The 20131-nt window shown below is 38.7% G+C and overlaps 1 long non-coding RNA gene across 1 annotated transcript in view; it reads right to left on the bottom strand.

Annotated features, from left to right (window-relative positions):
• The window catches only part of LOC132365315 (uncharacterized), a 796238-nt gene that overhangs the window by 516597 nt on the left and 259510 nt on the right, over positions 1-20131 (bottom strand). The window lies entirely within an intron of this gene.

Genomic DNA, 20131 nt, shown 5'->3' with positions numbered 1-20131 from the left:
CCTTGATCATATTGTTTATAGAGAAAGGGAATGACTGTCAAAAAAACTTGTATCTTTATGTAGCTTCTCAGTTTCTTTATTCTATTTTTATAAACTTATTTATTTTATTTATTTATTTTTGTCTGCATTGGGTCTTCGTTGCTGTGCACAGGCTTTCTCTAGTTGCGTCGAGTGGGGGCTGATCTTAGTTGCGGTGTGTGGGCTTCTCACTGCAGTGGCTTCTCTTGCTGCAGAGCATGGGCTCTAGGCACACAGGCTTCAGTAGTTGTGGCACGTGCGCTCAGTAGTTGTGGCTTGCGGGCTCTAGAGCGCAGGCTCAGTAGTTGTGGCGCAGGGGCTTAGTTGCTCCATGGCATGTGAGATCTTCTCGGACCAGGGCTCAAACCCATGTCCCCTGCATTGGCAGGCGGATTCTTAACCACTGTGCCACCAGGGAAGCCCAGTTTCCTTACTTTAAAAGTTGCTGATAATACTAAAAAAATTCAACAAGTATGTGATTTAGGAAATAATGTCTCTGCCAAACTTAGCAGCTAAATAGTGTCAAAATGACTATATTATTCAAGGTAGCCTAACTTCTATAACAACTCCCAAATTATAGCAGCTAAACATAATAAAATTGTATTCCTTGCTCACATCACAGCCCTGTGTGGATTAATTGGTGGGGGTGGTTATTCTGCTCCACAGAGTCATTCATGAACCCAGGCACCTTCAACTTGAGGTTCCACCCTCACACTGGCCCTTAAGGTTCTCTCTTTCAAGCCAGCTGATGAGAAAGAAAGACAGAGAAAGGAAGATGATCACCCATGACTGCTTTTATGGGCCATTCCTAGAACAGCACACATCATTCCAGTTGACCAGAACCCTACTACATGGACTTACCTAGAAGATGTAGTGCCTCTATGTGTCCAAGGAGATGAAAACAAAGATATGGACGAACTTGGACACATATTTCTGTCTCAGAAGTCATAAAAACTTAATAGATTAGTTTTTTGGGGCTTTTTTGGGGTTTTTTTGTTTTTCTTTTCAAGTTTGTTTGCCCTTAACTGTTTACTTCCCATTGCTGGGGCATATGCTTTGATTTGTTTCCAGGCCTTCACATCTTATATAAATTCCTAGGAACACGTTTCCCTATCAGCAGAATTTAATAATGGAGAAAGAGGTAGTTCGTAAGTCCCTTGGTATCTAAAGCAGGAAGAAAAGATAGCTGCTTAGAGGAAAGAGGAAAAAAAGGGAAGCTCAGAAAATTATAAATGTATTACACTAATGAGATCATCAAAAGTCTATTCAACCATAAGAATTAAGTATTGGAAATGCTATCTTCTGTGGTGATGTTACCTTGTAAGTTCCAGTAGTCCCCAAATCCTCTCAGCTTTTTAAGTCCCACACTGAGAAACAGTAGTGCTGGCCAGAGCCTCACAGAACATCTAGAGAAATTAGTCTGACAGCTGCAAATGCCTATGGCAAATGATGGCTGTGATGAAAAGTGCTTTCAGTTTCATAGACGATTTCAAACTCCAAAGACAGGTTGAGGTAGAAACAAACATGAGCCAGACTTCCCAGTTCACTAATTTCTTTTCTTTCTTCTGGATCCTTCCCACATTCTATGTTCATGTGAAAATCCAGATCTGCACCTGCCCTATGTACTCCATCCCACCCTGTCCAAGCCGAGATCCTTACCTGATGCAAGGCCCCCACATGCACACGGTGGGCAGCACCAATGTGACACGATGTTTGTCTCAAGGTGAGTGGAGACCCAAAGGCCTTCCCCACACCCCCCCTTGCTAAGCTGTCAGCTTTCCACCTGTATAGCTAAGTGCCAGAACGTTCCAGTATGAGCCATGCATTGGGGTAAGGAAGTAGAGGCCTCTGAAAAAGTCCAGCACTAATAATCTGACAGCACTAATAGCCAAACCACTATCTATTAAGTGGTTACTATGCGCTAGCAACTTTATATGCGTTATGTGATTAATCCTACCACAATCCTAGCAGTATTAGGACCTCTGTTTTAAAAAGGAAAACTGAGTTTTAGCGAGGTTAAGCAAAGAGCTCAGGGCAGCATAGCTGATAAAAGACAGAGCCAGGGTCCAAACCTAATTCTGTCTGACTCCTCCTACATGAGGCAATTACAGCTAACATTTGTTGAGAGCTTACTACATGCCAGTCATTGTTCTAAGCACTTCACTTGACTTAACTTATTTTATCCCCACAACAATCCTATGAAGCTGACACTGTTCTTATCATCATTTTGCTGATGAAGATACTGAAGCACAGAGTGTCCTCAGGACGTACTGTATTCTGAGATGTCAAAAAGAATGCTGTGAAAGCAGAGCTGAGTGGCTGCTTCAGAACCTGTCAGAGTGGAGACATCAGGGCCATTTCCAGGCACCAGGTCGCTTACCTACCTATCCTACCACACCATGCCCAGTTTGGGTGTATGGCTGAGGGACTAAGCTGCCTGGTTCCCATGAGCCTGTAAGGAGAGCTCAGGGGAGGAGACAGGCTCAATGCCACCTCAGAAGAACAAAGATCATATGAAACACTAAAAACATGCATTTTCCTATCAAAACCTCCTACATGGACTGAAAAGTTTTCTTAAGTAAAAAAAATATATATATAATTCAAAATTTTATTAAAGTGAGAAAGGCTTTTTTTTTTTTTAAACATCTTTATTGAAGTATAATTGCCTTACAATGGTGTGTTAGCTTCTGCTTTATAACAAAGTGAATCAGTTATACATATACAATATGTTCCCATTTCTCTTCCCTCTTGCATCTCCCTCCCTCCCACCCTCCCCATCCCACCCCTCTAGGTGGTCACAAAGCACGGAGCTGATCTCCCTGTGCTATGCGGCTGCTTCCCACTAGCTATCTATTTTACATTTGGTAGTGTATATATGTCCATGACACTCTCTTACCCTGTCACATCTCACCCCACCCCCTCCCCATATCCTCAAGTCCAGAGAAAGGCTTTTTTAATCTAGCATCTTTGAATTGTACTCTGAGAAGTATTGGTCTTCCCAAACCAAAATGAAGGAAAAAAAAAAAGAAAACCTCACTTAATCTGAAACTTCGGAGGAAATTTTTGAAGTTTATATTGTTTTCCTTCAACGACACAATGAACATTTTATTGTGGGGTTATATTTTTATTACAAATGCATAAAAATAATCAAAGAAAAAAGTCAGTAGAAGGCTTGGTAAGAGGGATTTCTTAAAATTAAAAGCCGTTGTGCCTTCTCCACCTTGCCCCTACTTTTCAGAATGCTTGCTAGGTTAACCCAGCAGCCCCAGACACGGACAATGTGTCGTAGCCAAGGACTCATACAGAGACCACGTGCACTACTGAGCATATGCATGTGTGTGGAGTGTCTTTGTGTGTGGTATGTGTAGAGCGGGTGGGAGTGGATGCTTTGTTTGTCTTTTCCTTAATTTAAAAAAAAAAAAATTGTGTTTCCCTCAGAACTCAACCAGGAACTGGCGTTGAGGTTTAGGGAGATGACCCAATTTATATCACTCACGCAAATTATCCTGCCTCTTCATTCAGGGTGGTACACATGGCACCCAAAACTCCCAGTCATGCCTCTTTTCAATGTGTGAACTTTGCTTTAGAATCACATTCAGTGACTAGCATGCCTCAGTAGAATGTTGAGTGACTTAAAAAATACTTGGCTCCCAGATAAGAAAAGTCAAACAAAGCTAAGTGTGTAATGTTTAACAAAGGAACATTCAGAATCTTTCTTCTGGCAGAATCAAGGCAGCAAAGAACACCCCTGTCCTTCTCTCCCAGATATAAATAGGAGAAAACATCCTGGAAAATAAATGCCAAGAGCCAATAGTCAGTTACTATTAAGAAACATGAAGTTTTAAGCCATTCATTCTCATGTTGTTCTTCTTCTAAACCAAGGCCATTAATAACCTCTGAAAATGTTGACTGATTATCTTCCTTCTGCTTGGTTGGTATTTCTGTACCAAAATGTTCACATGGGAGGGGAATAAAGGCCTGGCAGCTTAGATTCAAAAAAAGTTTGAACTGGAACTCATTTATTTGTATTTCAAAATCCTGAGGCAGATTAACTGGAAGGCATCCAAAACCTCAGAAGCCAAAAGTTCTGCCAAACATTTTTCAGCTTGGCAATCAGTAATACAATACGGCCAGATCATTAAAGAAATCCTGTTCTGAATTCCCTTGAAGTTTCTAAGACAAAGTTTAAACAAAAATTATTTCCTTCAGAGGCTTGTATGCATGATAAGATTCCATCTGTGCATAAGGAATAAGTGTGGTAGATTAGACGCCTTGACTAAGAAAAAAACAAACACAACAAAAATAAACCTACATTCATTTCTATCTCTAGACCTGCATGACTGCATGTTCATGAAGCAAAAATCTGTCTCTCATAACTTAGGAAGGAGTTGTTTATTACTCCATTGCTTTGTCATGGCTGTATCATTCATTTGTTTTCAGCAATCATGTATTGAAAACCCAGTATCAAGAAGGTCCAGCGTCAGACACTGTGTGAAGGAAGAAACAAAGATGAAGATATATAGATTTCTCCTCTCAGGGCGTGGTGATAGGTAGGGAGAGAAGAGACACATAAAAATGAGTGTTAACAAGGTATGGTGTTACATACCTTAGGAAGATAAGATAAGGTGCTCTGGGTATTCAGAGAAGGGGCATGTTAATTACAATCAAGAGGTGAGGACAGATTTCAGGAAGGAGACAGAATGAGAGCTGAGTCTTGAAGGGTATGTGGGATTTGGATAAAGTAGAAAAGGTCATTGAGTATCATGGTGTTTCATTTAGTGTTTTATTGTTTAAAATGTTCTATCAGCTCATTTCTACTCTGGATCATATTTAAGTCCACTCAAACACTTAAACCAAAACTGATTACGTGAGAACACATGTTTCTTGCCCACACGTTAAAATCAAGCTGGATGTAGTCTCATATTTCTGTATAATCACAGTTTACTTTATATGCTGAAATTTATTTTTTTTATCTGAATTGTCTCAAGGCAACGTTTCCTTAAATTAATTTTACCAGGGACAGGTTAAATGCATGAAACCTAGTGGCGTAGCCACTAATCAAAACCAGCATGAGAACAGGAATCTGAATTATTTAGCCTCATAAGCATATTACCACTTTGCCTACGAAGGGTGCTTACAGAGAAGAATCATCTTTTTGCCACCGTTGTACCAATCCCATTGTATCCATCTATGGGAAGATCAAAATCCACTTATTTAATTCAACTCATTTAAATAAGCATTTACCAAGAAATTACTGCAAAGACACTGTGCCAGTTTCTGAGGATACTAGATGATTACCTACAAGGATCTCACATCCTAGATGAGAATACATAGCACCTCTAATGCAAAGTAAAATAATAGACACAAGGGACAAGTATGTCTGATACTCACATTCCGCTTCAGAAATAAAGCTATACCGTTTGACCACCTTCATTCAATTCCCCCTCCCTCAACTCCCCTGCCCCCACCTCTGGGAACCACAAATCTGATCTCTTTTTCTATGAGTTTATTTGTTCTTTGAAGAATAATTGACCTACAACACTGTTAGTTCCTGATGCAAAATAGCGATCTGGTATTTCTATACATTACAAAATGATCACTGTGATAAGTCTAGCTACCATCTGTCAACATACAATGATATTACATCGTTATTGACTGTATTTCCCATGCTGTACATTTCATCCCTGTGACTCATTTATTTTGTAACTCTTAATTTCCCTCACCCATTTCACTCAAAAGCTTCAAAATTCCAGTTGTAAGAATAATAAGTACTAAGGATGTAATGTGTAACACGATTAGTATAATGAACACTGATGAATGTTATATATGAAAGCTGTAAAGAGAGTAAACCCTAAGAGTTCTCATCACAAGGGAAACTTGTTTTTCTTTTGTATCCATATGAGATGATAGATGATTGCTAAACTTATTGTGCTAATCACTTCATGATGTATGTAAGTCAAATCATTATGCTGTACAACTTAAACTTACACAGTGCTGTATGTCAATTATATCTCAATAAAACTGGAAGAAAATTAAAACTTAATTTAAAAATTTAAATAAAAAAGAAAGGTGATTTCCATTTGCATATGTAGATTCATATTCTTACTATTTACGATTCTAATTGTAAAGTAGGCTCAAAATATTCTTTAAACTTCTTTGGAATTAGCCTTAGAATCTATTTATATACAAATCACACACACACAAACACTAGTAGTATTTTTTAAGTCATTTGCCAATATTGACAAAATAACTGGTTTCATTTACCAAACCTGAATCTGAATGATTTTTCATATTTTCCAATGTTCAGATATACCTTAAAATTCAAAGATTTGCCACAACTGAGACTATTAAAAGATATGCCGCATATTTTGAAGTCAATTTTCTAGTATACATGTATTAAAAAATTCTCCAGAAAAGTTTTTAGCGATGGCACCATCATTTCAATGTACTTTCCTATCTCCTCTGTCTGGAAAACTCCTACTCGACTTTCACAACCTAATTCAGATATTGCTTCTTCAGTGAAGTTCTAGATTCCCTTCTGTACTTTCACACAACTTTGTTAAACATATAACTTCATTGCTACAACCAAGTCTAAGATACCAATAGCCTGTGCCTTAGTTTCTTCATCTGTAAAATGGGATTATTACAGATAGTATTCATAAAGGTAAAATGAATTCGTAACATTTAAGAACAGTATGTGAAGCATGGTATCATAAAGTACATTTTCAGTTACACTATCATTATTGGCCCAAGTAATTGTCATATAGTAAGTCATCAATATTGGACCATTGGATAAAACATATACCCTGTTTAATAGATATACCAGAATTAATACATTCCAGGGTGTGTTAGCCTCTTTCATAAAATGATTTACAATCACACTTCATAAATTAAAAATAAACATTCACCGAGTCTAAAACATAGCTTTACACATTGAAAATAATGCAAATAACTTATTTACATAGTACACAGTTTTACAAAGCAAAGTGAAGAAATTAATATCATTTTCTTTCACACTATGTAATTCCGCTAATGCCAATCATAGATGAAAAGCATGTAATGTATTTGCCCATTTGGCTCCCCCTTCAAATATATCTAAGCAACTAAGTAAGTTGTCACTGAAATCTGCAGTGGCTTTTTCATCAACGAGCTTCTAATGGTCTTTTGATGCTTATCAAATGCCTATGCATACATTTCTTCCTCTGAACCACATTCCTCCCAGGCTTTCAGTCTCCCAAAAGGGACAGCTGCATATTGCTCTTCTCTTTCTACACCACTTCCAGTAGCTCAGTGGGGAAGGAAGGAGAAAATAAACACACACATTTCTAACTTTCTACCCTAGTGACTAGTCTACCATTCCCCTAGCCAACATCCTCAAAAATATATAATGAAGTGTTTTGTGTGACTGAAAGAGTAGGTTCATTTTCCTAGCTTAACATCTTCTAAGACTGGTCCAGCTTCCATTGAGCTCTCTATTTTCTATTTATCTATACCAGTTGCATAAGATGTATCACAAACTTCAGCACTTATTTATTGTGTATTATTCACCATGACTCTATGCAGATTAGTTCTCTCTTCATATTATCATAAGCTACTTGAAAGCTAAATAATTTGAATCCTCTCACCCCACCTCCTGGCAACAGTGCTGAAAATTCACCATTTACTGAGACCTTTCCCTTACAAATAGGCCCAGAGGGACCAAAATGAGTGGGACAGGTTCAACAGAGCTCTGGTCCTCCTGCAGTTTAAAATGCAATAGGCAGAGAGAGTAAAAAAGCTCTAATACTGTCTGCTGGGGTGGAGGTGTAGACACAGTTCTTTGTGATGCAGATAACAAGGAGATTAGTTTACCTGAGAGCATCTGATTAAAGCTATTCAAAGTGTGGTCCAAGGACAGGTGCTGGTTACATATGAAATAAATTCAGAAATTAAGAATAAGTGTTTAGAATTGTTTACAGCCATTGACAAAGTAAAATTATGTCTGCTGAGCCTAACAATAAAAAAATTATGACTTGTGCTTTGTATGTCTGTAAGCAGATTGGAAATTTTAAAAAGAAAGGAAAAGAAGGAAGAAAGAGAAAGAGAAGGAAACCGGCCTTTCCTCGCAGAGAATTTGAGCATCACTGTCTTAGATGAACCAGGATTGACCTGGACCCTGCAGAGGGGAAGGACTTCCACAGCCAACTACGTGGAAGAAGGTGGGACAAGGACGGCCAGCAGCACCAAAACTCAGAGAAGAGGGTGCAAGGAACGAATGAGGAGTATCAAACCAGTGAACTGAGAAGACGGGATTCTCCTGTATGTGAGACAAGAACCCAGAATTACTGAATGATACCAAAGGTTAGGAGATTTCATTCCAAGCTGAAGAGTTTGGACTTTACTGTATTGGCAACAGAGAACTATGGAAAGTTTTTGACTGGAAAATACCGTAACAGAATCTGCACACGGGTAGACGATGCTCAATAGCTCCTTGCTAATTGAACTAATTTGCTCCAGTGGCTGTAAACTCAAATGCCGACCTAGGCAGGCAGACCCCACAGGTTGGAAGGCGAGGCTTGTCGAGCTACCTACCACTTGCCTCATCTGATGGACCTAATATGTAGATCCAGCAAGCATTTTCATCTGGAAGTATATACCCCACGTGCCAGATATCCAATCTTTCAAGAGAAGCTGAAAAGCAGGATTTATCTGGGAACTCCTAAACTTCAAATGTTAGCACTAATCAAAAACTTGTTAAAGGATAGTATTAAGGCCCAACCAAACAGGTCTGAAAATTGGATTTGATGCTCAGGCCCCCAATATGCATCTCTGCTTTCACACATAAAAGAAGAGGTTTATGATATCTGCTAGAGTGGTAACCCTGCTCCTCATGTACTGTTTGGTCCCCAAAGCCTACAAAGATTATTTTTAATACTCATAATGTAACGTCTATACTATCCTGTGGTCCTCTGTCTTCAGAAATGATTGCTGGCATTAGTGATGACTGCAAATGTGTGCTGATATACCCAAATCTGATACATCCCTCAAGTTCCTTCTCTCTTGGTTCAGCAGTAGAAACTATGTGCAATTACAGCCACACGTTATAGCCCCTGCAAGTACTTCCATCACTAAGGGGTACAGTTGTGTGTGATTTTTAGTATCTTTATCTCTTAAAACCAGAGCATTCTTAATCCTGGACTGAAACTGGGCTGCCCCATCCAGCCCCCAAAGAAATAGCCCCACATTCTGCCCAGACCATTTTACTTTCCCTTTGCCCTGGGGAATCTTTGCTTAGCTAAGGTTGCCTGGGCCTGGTTTCAGCCGAGGTAAAAGCAGTATCAGGGTGCAGCTTGTAGCCCTATTAGGATGCTTCCAAGTTACGAGGCTTTTGGAAAGAGAAAAGTTTTTATTCCAACAAGTTTCAGAAAATTAAAAAAAAAACAAAACCTCTCTGCCAGTAAATTTTAAATGTGTTTGTTAGAAAGGGTGGGAGAAGGGGTGAAGAGGAGACTTTTTTTTTCAATAAAAAGTCTCTTCCCAGCTGTTCTTTCCACAGCCTGCATAAAGAAGTACATCCTTTTGATTAAAGTGCAGCTTTCAGGCCCTGCTCTGGCAGGCTGCCAAAAGCTGCCTGAAGGTGAGAGCGGCTATTTTAAGGCGGAATTGTTTGCATTTGACTTGAAAAGACTTGTTATTCCACAGTTAAGTTTTCATACTGCTCAGAAGGGAAGCAGCAATCTGAACCTGGAGAAACAAGATGGAGGAAATGACCCCTGGCCCTTCAGGGAAAAAAATTTTTTTTAATCTAAATGACCATAATTTCAACAGCTTTCATCATTCTCTGTGGTACAGTTTACTGTTCCAAGAAAGCTGAATTAGACTTGATAGGGTTACATCATAAACTTCCACAGTAAAAGATTAATATTCAATTATAAAAATCACTCAAGTCTCAGATTTACTTAGTTTAGGAGGACATGTTTTCACTCATTTATCTTATAAATGTATCCATTCAGAAATCCATATAACTGCTCACAATTTGAATTGCTTCCAAAGAAAGATAAACATTCTGGACTGTTGGCTGAGATGTTGTTGTCATTGTCGTTAGCCTGGTCATTTTTCTATTTCTCCAGGAAAGTGTGTTGGTCTTTCAGGCTGGAAAGCCGTTGGGCTTATGCTTGAAAAACAAATCACTGTGCACATACACACGTGGAAGCGCTGTGCAGCCTAAATATGACTCTCTCTCCTCTGCTCTTCTAGAACATTTGCTGCTTTCCCTGCTACAGTGTGTCAGCTAAACTCCTCAGTCAACATGTGCTCAGCACACTAGAATTGCCTGAACTGATTACTAGTGTTTCTTAACCAACCCACTTTATAATTTCTGTCAGTCTCAAGTTTTTAAGAAATTAGTATTAATTACTTCTGTCTTTGTGGGCCCAGAATTGATGAGGCATTTAATATGATTCTTGACTACTTTCTAACAAAACTGTTTTTCACATGTATGAAACAAGAATTTTAAGTTTCGTTTTTCCTTCCCTTCTGAATCTCACTGTTCGTTATTAGCACTTAGAACTTATATTTTAGGATTTCCTCATTGTTCTATAATAATGGGAAAATATCTGTATATACCTTGTACAGAATGATTTTCCTAAAAGAGAGGAGATGAGCTTGTCTTGTGATGTGAAGAAAATAAAGTCATAAATTGAAACGCCTATGTTATGGTTAACTCCTTAAAGCTAGAGAGTAAAGTAATACCTCACAGAGCAGATGTGAAATGAAACAGAGCGCTTTTCCCTACCCAGATTAGATAAGTTTTCTTTTCCCATTCTCTCCAGCCTCTTTCCATCTCTTCTCTCAAGTTCTGGAGTTTCTTTTAATTTTTTTTAACTAAACAGTCTGCATTTAACATAAGCAGGGAGAGCCTGCTCATAGCACACTAGTGGAAATCACTGAGTTTGTGGGGACAGTTCTGTAAAACGTGCTCCACGGCAATGGAATAATTTACTTCCTTTAAAAGACTAAATCAAGCCCTTTGGACCCCCAGAAGGGAACAATCTACCTCATCTAAAAGATGGGATGAGATGGGACGAGAGAGTCACTGATAGCTTTAGGCAGAAACTTTCCTGTGTCAGTTTCTGGAAAGGGTCATTCCAGGCCCAGGTGTGGTCTCAGCTTCTATATAATGTGAGTGGATCTTCAACTTTGTCTCAGCTCCCCTCTGAGAATTAAAAAAAAAAGCCATAGATTTCTTCCTATGTACATACACCTATGTCTGTCCCCCCTACACACACACACACACACACACACACGCACACACACACATATACACACACAGTCCTTTCCTGGATCCCACTGACCAATTTTAAGCTTTTCCAGAGATGACACATCTCTGGTGTCAGATTCATGCGAAGGAAACCCAGAGTCTGATTTACTAAACAGGATGCCAATTTATTAATTTAAATGTGGAGACATGGCTTGGTCCAGGAGCTAGGCCAACTGTCTGCACACTCCCTTCTGGTAGGTAGAGCTATACAAGAAATCAAATTACAGATCAGAAGTCTTCCTGGTGATTTTAGAAATAGAACAAAAGCAGTGGACGTCATTAAACCACAGCAGCCTAATCAATGTCTCTTCTCCATTCCAAGGATATGTGTGTCCACTCACCAACCTTAGAGTCCTCTCTCCTCTAGTCGCTGTTTCATTAAATTCCAATATACAAAGGGGAGAGGGCTCAGAAAATTAGTCTGTCACCCGTACACCATTACTTACGCCAAAAAGTTAAATACAACTTAACTGAAATACGGATTTCAGTTACACTTCAATTATTTCTTCTTCAGGATGTATTCTTGTTAGGATCCTTGCACATTTTAAAGATTTGAGAATTACTTTATTAGCAACAATAGTACAAACCATTTCTTCTTCAGGTAGCTATAAGTAGAATGTTTCTTTTACGTGTCAAAGAGAATTTAACATGACTTTGTTTCCAAATCCTATGAACACATCATGGGGAGAATTATCAGCTACCACACATCAACCATGGAGTCAACTCCATTGTTTATCTGTAGTAACGCAGGGTAACCACGGCAGAGATCATCTAAAGCAGTTGTTTGAATGCACGTGTAATACTTTCCAAGGATGTTTGCCTCCTTGGGTTTTTCTTAGATTATTATTTCTTTGTGTTTGCCTTTGATGAGCCAGACAATGGAGCCCAGAAACACCCTGAGCTAGAAAGAGTACAGTATTCTCTCCTTGGTGCTTCACCGACAGGTAATATTCCTCTCTCTCTCTCCCTCTCTCTCTCTCCTACCTCCAATTCCTCCTCCCTCCTTCCTTCTCTCCCTTTCTCAGTAAATCCTATTCAAAGCTAAGAATCTAGAAAATTTTTTTCAGCATATCACCTACCACAGCAGAATTCTCAATCTCTGTTGGTAAAACTCAAAATTTTCTCCTAAATTAAGCTAATGAAGCAGTTTGTACAGTGATTTTTTTTGAAAGGCTAGTCTTTTGCTCTTTTCCTAGTAAGGGACCAGGTGAAACAAGTCGTGGAAGCTTTTCTCAGTGTGTAATACAGAATGGCAAACATGAGAACTGTGTCCAAGGTAAAGGCCAAAGCTGAACCAGAGAAGTAGGCAACAAGCAGCCTATCAGAACACCAAGGAGCAGACTGTGAGATAGAGACAAAACAACTCAGAGAATAGGCTAAGGTCACAGCAGATAAAGAGATGATAGAAAGATCTCAAGGCAGGGAGAAGACACCCCCAGCTGATGAGGTCATCCTTGTAAGAGGGCTAAGATGATATGAAAAAAGTTAAACTGTGGTTCACAACTGCAAACAAGAAGCATCGAATGAAAGCCACATGAGGACAGTGACAGGTGAAGCAAAGCATTCCAACACCACCCGGGGTTCACAGGAACCAGTAGAAGCTTTCTTTCATAGGGTTAAGTGTAAAGTTGCTGCCTGGCTCCTTTCTCAACCAATTGCTTCAGTTGAGATACCTTGAAAATCAGCAAAAGATATTACCAGGGATAGCCATTATCTTCAAGCCTCCTGACAAGTTAGATTTCCTTGCAACAAGTGAATAGGAAATAAGATATAAGAGCCCAGATTCACAAAAGCTTCACCTTGGCTTGGCAGGACTCCTGGGTGGTATAATCTTCTAGGATTCTGATCTGTTCTGCTTTCCTTTGAAACTAAATGGAAGCCTCCAGCAGACCCTTCTCTCTGTTTCCAAAACATGTTGAAGTTTGCCAAGAGTTTAATTTATATTTTGGACAAAATGGCATCACTTAATATTCTTCAGTAAATACTGATTAAGTATATGCTCAGGAGGAGATTTGCACTTATATAATACCAGTGAAAACCTTCTTGTGAAGATGAACACAAATTCTACAAGAAATATTTCCCATTAAATGATGCCATGGTCCTTATTTTGTGGACAAATAGAGAAGTTAAATGCTTTCCCATCAAAACCCCACAGTAAGTCAAGGGCCATGCTCAACACCATTATAACATTAAGACACTATCAGCTAAACAACACTAAAAGATCTAAGTCATATTTTCCCACCCAATGTTATATAGAAAGTGTTTTCAGCTTTTCATTTAATCGCATTAAAAAGAGAGCTATTACAACAATTGCATTAACAAGGATTTAATCATTTGTGAGGAACCTGAGTGATCCTAACACTGGTGGCACAAAGGCTACATTGAAACTACAAGTTGTTAGGTATCTCTGAAACCCTGAGTCGGCAGCACAGTTTTGGAGAAAAGCCATCCTCTCACCTTTTTCCTTTTTCCAAGTCTGATGATTCCAAACAAACTTTGAACTCACAGCTGGGAGCTCCCATTCATTTAAAGAATTGGGCATTTGCTATTGCTGACCCACAGTTTTCAATAAAAGCAATTACCTGTCTATAAATTGTTAATAGTTCAAGCAACACACAACAAATCAATCATTCCCTTTGAGCAAGACAATATGCCAAGTGCTGGAGTGGACACAGAAGCATAAGGTGGTTTTCTCTGGTTATTGTCTATTTGCCCCTTATGCTCCCAAATCCATTCTCCACCTTTCTCTGTCATGCTTTGCTCTCAGGGAGGTTGACCTTCTATAGACTGCATCCGTGAGTCCCTCACCCTCTGGTTTACAGTTGGGTGTGGCCAGCGGAAGGCACCAGCAAGAGATCCAAGGGCAGAAGTCAGGGTCTTTATCTCCAAGCTCCCTCCCTGATTGGCTCAGGTTCAGACCGTGGTTGTGATACTTTAGGCTACAGTCGCTGTCAGGGGTTCATTTCCCTTCTGAGAGGCTCAAGCTCTCACCAGGGCTTCACAACAAGTGAAAGTCCCCTTCTCCTTCAGACCTAATGCTAGTAATCATTTCCAACTATTACTAGTCTCTGGGTGCCTCATGATTCCTTGTTGACTCCCAAACTCCTGTAGACAGGTCCTTTGTTATTTCAGTCAAACCTCTTTGAGTATGCCATCTGTCTTCTACCCTGATCCTGAGATACGTGATCTCTGCCCTGGCAGCTTTTACAATTCATACTGGAGAACAAACATGAAAATAGAGCCAGTAGCTTTAATAGGGGATGGAAATGTTTCATATCTTGATCCAGCTGACAGCCACTGACACTTAAGATTTGTGCACATTACTATAACATAGGTAATCAGTTAAATAATATTATGTCATAAAAGCCAAGTGCCAGGTGAATTCTAAGGATAATAGGGCTGTAAGTGTTTAGAGGAGGAAAACAATCACATTTAGGGACACAGTAGGAGAAAGTTTTAGAGAAGGAGAGATTTGAGCTGGCATTAAGGAATGGGTAGCACTTGCACTAGCAGAAAGAGAGAAGACCATTTCTGAGAAGAGGCATTCAGAGTGTCCAGAGGTGTGGAACTGGGAAATGGCATAGGAGACAATAAATAAATGGTCAGCATGTGACCCTTTCAAGTCAATTATTCTCAAGAAATATCTTTAATCATACAACCTATCCTTTTCCATAAGATATCAAACGAAACAATTAAAAAATCTCTAACATGCAGAGCATCCCCTCAGAATTTCCAGGCATGACATCATCTCAGATAATCTCCCAGAATAGAGTCTTTGCAGCACTCCTTTTCCAATGAGCTTTAGAAAATCATTTATTTTTCACTTAATCAGTTTTGTCCTTGGAGCCCACACTTCACTAGGAAACCATTTGGGAGGAGAAGAGGTATTCATTCAGAATATGTTAGTTCATTGAGCCAATGAAGAATCAAAAAATATAGGCGCCCTCGTTCTTGCTGATGTTTTACAATGCTTGTTCTGGGCAAGTCAAATTTGAAGAGGGTCTCTGGCATGTGAGTGTGTCATCACTGTCTCTGCTCACTTCAAACGTTGTTTAGAGTACTCCTGCATACCAAAATAACCTTCTCCAGCTCTACACAGGGCCAACAGAGTTCTTCATGTCCTTCATGGAGAACATTCTTTTTAGTCATGAAATGGTGAGATAATGACAGGAAGACTGAGCACCTGAGATGTAGTAGTTGATGAATGGAACTACACTGGAAGTTTAGGTTAGTCAGTTGAACTAAGTTAAAATTATAGAAGAGAAAAGTTGCTGACAGTTAGGGAAAAAAAAAAATCTATGTAAAATCAGGCACTTTCCTCATGCATTTTGAAATGTAAATACATTTAGCACCCACAGAGGTGCAAGGGAATCAAGCTATTTTGGGCCATTCTGAACAAGGACAGCTGTATGTTCTGAAACATATGGCTTAACATTTATAAAGTGGAGTTGGAGGTGGGGGCGGGTAACAGGAAACCACTGAATGGCATATTTGAGTTGGCTATTTTAGGATTCCTTAAAAGTTTTGACAGGCAAACATGACTCCCTAATAACTAACATATCAAGTATCAGGCATTAGGAAACATTCTGTTAACTGATGTTTGCATTGGAATATGTGGAGGTGGAGTTCTTTCTAGACAACAGGCCAGTTCAGTTCACCCCATCTCATTTCATCTATTCCCGTGCGTATGTTTGGAGGAAGGGGTTATGGCAAGGGGTGGCTCTCTCTCAATGTATAATGTGGGTTCTACCAAGCTAGCTAAGAGCCTATGGACTTACTTTTCTGGTTTTCTCATTGTTTCCAGTGGCAAAAAGCTTCTCTGCAACCTCTAAACAATAACTTGTGCTAATTTCAAAGGGCAAATTTGATGTTTCCCTTTTCCAGTAATAAGTATTAATTGCTAAATCTGTTAGCAAGAATTTAATGAATGCCTACCATGATCTCAGCACTGTGCTAGGGACTTTGGAAGAAAATAAAACATGATCCCTGACCTCAAAGAGCTTACAGGATAGTTTGCTGGAACAAGACCAAAGCACATGAAATAAATCTAGCAAATATACAGGAATCTATAGAAATATAGTTCAGCTCTCTTATATAGGACCAGCTTTCCAGACCCTCCAACACCATGCCTATATGTATTAAGGATTTCCCCTACTTACCTAAAAGCAGTGAGGTTTTGGAGCTTTGTGGAAATATTTCCCCTTACATTCCTACCATCCCAGCATACAATTTTTGGATGCTAGCCTACTTCATATCCTCCTTCCTCCCTCTTTTATCTCTCCCTGATGCATGATTTACCCTCCCCTGGAGCTCCCTTCATCTGGATCAGACTTTCTGCCTCCCTGGACCTAATTATTTCCCTGATTCTCTAGAGTGATCTCTTCCCTTTTTGCCAATGACTCAACCTTTTATTAGTGAACAGTTAATTCTTTGCTCTTCCAATGTTCTCTGCTCTATTTTCCTTTCCTGTATTCTTCTAAGTGTGCACTGATAGATAAATACAAAAGTGTGTTATGTTGCTACTCACCCCCAATGCACACACATACACACACAGAGTAATTTTCTTAAATTCACTGGAGTCACTGTGCAAGTAACACCAGCACAGAGATTGAAACTTGAAATGCCCAGTTCAATGAAAGTGAAATATGGTTAAATTTCACAAGGCAAATGAGAAGGAAAGAAACAATAAATAAGAAGACAATTTGACAATGAAGGAAGCCAAAGTAGAACAGAGATCTGAATATAGAATGCCAGATACTAAAGAACCAGAGAAAGTAATGATGAGATAAGAAGGAAGAGAAATGTAGTATCTTAAAAGAGGTGGAGGTTAGGATGCATTTTCATGATTTCTAGATGGTAGACCTGGGACCAAAAAGAGAAGAAGGTATCAAGAATTCTTCATTTTGAGTCAGCTATCACCTGCTATATCCTGTGGCAAGTCACTTATTCTCTCTAATATCTCAGTTTCAATATCTATAAAACTATATGTAACAAATCTAAACTATGGTCCATGTACAGTCTAAGAAATACCTAATTTTAAATTATCCAGGGTGATACTAATGATCCAGGTTATTTCTGCAATGGTTGATATTGTCAGAAAAGCCCAGAAAAAATGTTTGAAAGGATTCAGTTACCATGGGTGTGGAGGGGGTATGTGGGGACATGGGGGAGTCTTTGCTTCTTTGACTCAGAGACTTCAGAGAAATACTCCCAAAGGGATGTCATCAGGGGATTATACCTGACAGGATGCATTCTAGAGACTGTGATGGATTTCCCCATTACCTGGGATTGGTTAGGTTTTGGTGCTGTTTGGAAGTGTTTCCTCTTACATTCCTACCATCAGGGCAGATTCATACTGAAAAGCAGCTTGCTGGCAGGGGTGTGTGCTGGCTGTGACAGAAGAACAATGCTTGTTAATTAAGAAGAGGACCAAGTAACAAGAAATCACAAGTCTCTTGGTACCACAAACATACTCAGCTACTTGCCTTGGCAATCCCTTTAAACCCTTGAGCCAGTTCCGCCTGTTAGACTTCAGAGAGTTATTTTAATTAGGACAGAAACGTTTGAGAAATTCTGAAACAAAATGGCTACTATTTCCTAGAGAGAGTTGCAACATGGGGAAGCATCACTCAAAAACTGATCAAATGTTTTTGAGCAATTCATCTAAAACATCTCCAAAGAAAAATGTGTCCACATTTTCATAGGTGGAGATAACAAGAAGAATTCTTTCCATCAGTACAGTACTTTTCCATTTGCATTTGTGACCCACATATGTTCTCTAACTTGCCCCTGCTCTGACCCCTTTCCTACCACAGAAAGCCGTTAAAGTGAGCATTATCATCCCCAGTTTACAGATGAGAAATCTGCAGCCCAGATTAATTTGCTCATTTGGCTGCCTGTCATAAAACTCTTAAGAAACCTAACCAGGACTTAATCTCAGATTCTCTGACTCCAAGTTCACTGTAACTTCTCTTATCTTACTATTGCTTCAAGAGATAAAAATGTATCAATTCAGAGAAAAATGTAAGAGTTGAGGAAAAAAATTAAAAGCCAGGCAATGAGTATTTGGTGCTTGCATAGAGTCCCTGATTTGTGATATTAAGATTAAGCTGCCTGAGATAGCACCGAAACGGTAGCAAACTGAATTCAACAGCACATTTAAAGGATAATACAACATGGTCAAATAGGATTTATCCCTGATATGTAAGGATATTTCAACATATACAAATCAATAAATGCGATACACTACATTAACAGAATGAAAGATAAAAATCATATAATAATATCAATAGATGAAGAAAAAAGCATTTGACAAAATTCAACATTCTTTTATGTTAACAAATCTCAACAAACTGGGTATAGAAGGAACACACCTTAACATATGACAAGCCTACAGCAAACATCACACTCAACAGTGAAAGGTTGAATGCTTTCCCTCTAAGATCAGAAACAAAACAAGGGTACCCACTATCACCACTGCTATTCAACATAGTACTGGAAGTCCTAGCCAAAGAAATTAGGGGGAAAAAAGAAATAAAAGACATCCAAATCAAGACGGAAAAAGTAAAATTGTCTCTGTTGGCTGATGACATGATCTTGTATATAGAAAATCCTAAAGACTCCATCCAAAAACTATTAGAATAAACAAATTCAGTAGTTTCAGGATACATAATCAATACACAAAAAGCAGTTGCATTTCCATACACTAACAATGAACTATCTGAAAAGAAATTTTTAAAAGATCCCATTTCTAGTAACATCAAAAAGAATAAAACACTTAGGAATAAATTTAACCAAGGATGTGAAAAATCTATAAACCAAAAAGTGTAAGATATTGATGAAAGTAATTGAAGATGACAGAAATAAGTGGAAATACATCCCATGTTCATGGATCAGAAGAATTAATATTGTTAGAATGTCTATATGACCCAAAGCCATCTATGGACTTAATGCAATCTCTATCAAAATTTCAATGGCATTTTTCACAGAAATATAAAAAACAATCCTATATTTGTGTAGAACCACAAAATACCCCAAATAGCTAAAGCAAGCTTGAGAAAGAGCAAAGCTGTGAGCAACACACTTCCTGATTTCAAAGTACAGACATACCTCATTATATTGCCCTTTACTTTATTGTGCTTCACAAATATTGCATTTTTTTTTCCAAATTGAAGGTTTGTAGCAACCCTATGTGGAGTAAGTCTATCGGCACTATCTTTCCAACAGCATTTGCTCACTTCATGTCTCTGTGTCACATTTTGGTAATTCTTGCAATATTTCAAACTTTTTTATTATGATTATATTTGTTATGGTGATCTGTGATCAATCAGTGGTCTTTGATGTTACTATTGCCAAAAGATTACAACTCAATGAAGGCTCATTATGGTCAGCATTTTTAGCAATGAAGTATTTTTTAATTAAGAAATGTACATTTTTAGACACAATGCTGTTCACACTTAGCAGCCTACAGTGTAACATAAATATAACCTTTATATGCACTGGAAAACCAAAAAAATTATGTGACTCACTTTATTGTGATACTTACTTTATTGTGGTGGTCAAGAACCACACCTTCAGTATCTCTAAGGTATGCTGCCTGTACATTACAAAGCTATAGTAATCGAAACAGTTTGGTACTGGCATAAAAACAGACACATAGATCAATGGAACAGAAATCAGAGCCCAGAAAGAAACACACACATATAAGTTCAATTAATATTTGACAAGGGAGTCAAGAATACTCAATGGGGAAAGGATAGTCTCTTCAATAAAGTGTTGGGAAAACAGGATAGCTACTTGCAAAAGAATGAAATT

Source organism: Balaenoptera ricei, chromosome 4, assembly GCF_028023285.1.
Source record: "Balaenoptera ricei isolate mBalRic1 chromosome 4, mBalRic1.hap2, whole genome shotgun sequence".
Classification (NCBI taxonomy): Eukaryota; Metazoa; Chordata; class Mammalia; order Artiodactyla; family Balaenopteridae; genus Balaenoptera; species Balaenoptera ricei.
The sequence above is the reverse complement of the archived record's forward strand: the minus strand, read 5'-3'. Positions and strand labels throughout refer to the sequence as shown.